The sequence below is a fragment of the Eurypyga helias genome, unplaced genomic scaffold, assembly GCF_000690775.1.
Source record: "Eurypyga helias isolate BGI_N326 unplaced genomic scaffold, ASM69077v1 scaffold19228, whole genome shotgun sequence".
Lineage (NCBI taxonomy): Eukaryota > Metazoa > Chordata > Aves > Eurypygiformes > Eurypygidae > Eurypyga > Eurypyga helias.
The window spans coordinates 1-1,245 of NW_010267779.1; positions in this window are offsets into that span (position 1 = coordinate 1).

Below are 1,245 nucleotides of genomic sequence, written 5' to 3' on the forward strand. Positions count from 1 at the left end.
TCCAAGTTTCCCCGGGGCAGAGCCCCCCGGCCCCCGCTGTACCGTCGCTTGGCACGGCGTGGCCCGGGCTGTGGGATGGCAGGGTGCTGCCAGGGGGGTCCGGGCGCTGCCTGAAGCCCCCGTGCCACGCGCAGCCCGGGTTTCCCTTTGCAGCGGCCGCCCAGCATCCGGCACGCCCTTCCTCCTTCCCTGCCACCGAGCGATGTGCCGGCCAGCATCCAGAAACCTGCCTGGATGGGCAATTTCATACCCGAGGGATGCCCGGCGATAAGCCCACGAGGAAGGTGCTGGTTTGGGGGAAGAAAATGTGGTTTTAGGGAAGCGCACCGATGCTCGCAGGTGCCACCTCCGTGCTGGCAGCTCACCCTCCTCCTAACAACAGGCTGTGGGTTCGGCTGGGAAAAACCCCCAGGCCCGGCAATTTTGGCTGGAAAACCACCAAGGCCCTGAATTTCTAACCCTTCCAGAGTAACTGCGCTTTGCTTGGAGTCCCCGGGCGTCTTCCGAGGCTGGGGGTAAGGAATGTCACAGTCTCCTCCTGCCCCCTCGTCAGGGCTCCGTATTTCTGGTACACTCTTCTCCCCCTGCATTTCCAGTCTCCCATGTCCTTGGGAGGTAAGTACCCCCCTGCGGGTCTCCGGGAGCAGATCCGGCTGGAACTAGTTTCCTGTAAATTCAGGAAAACAGGGGAGTGCTGCAGGAATTACTGCCTGCTGCAGCTTTCCCCCTGGAGCAAGGGGGACCTCCAAGGGGACCCCATCACAGGCAACACGGAGCTGAATTTAGACACTTGCAAAGCGGAGTAGGATAGAAAAGTTGGAGCCAGCTGCAGGAAATGGAATTAGGCGGGGAGCTGTCTGAGGAAGGTGAGCACTGGGGTGGGATGTATGAACTGGAAAGATAAAAGGAGCTGGGAACGACAGTCGTTGCCCCAGTGTAACAGGTATCCTGGGGCTGCTGGACTGTGAAAATAACGGGCAGTTGTGGATTGGGGCATGGCACTTGTGGGAATGTCTTCAAGCGTTGGATGGAACGGAGAGGAAACAGGTCAGTGCTTAGGGGTTGTGCTACACCGGTCTTCGCTCTGACGTGCAATCTGCCCGACTCGCTGAGCACGTGAAGTCGGATCACCCCGCAGATGGGTAAGAAACCAGCAGCACAACGACGGATCCAGAAACTGGAGGAAGATGGAGAAGATTTTTCGTAGAACCACGGGATGGTTTGGGTTGGTTGGGACCTTAAAGC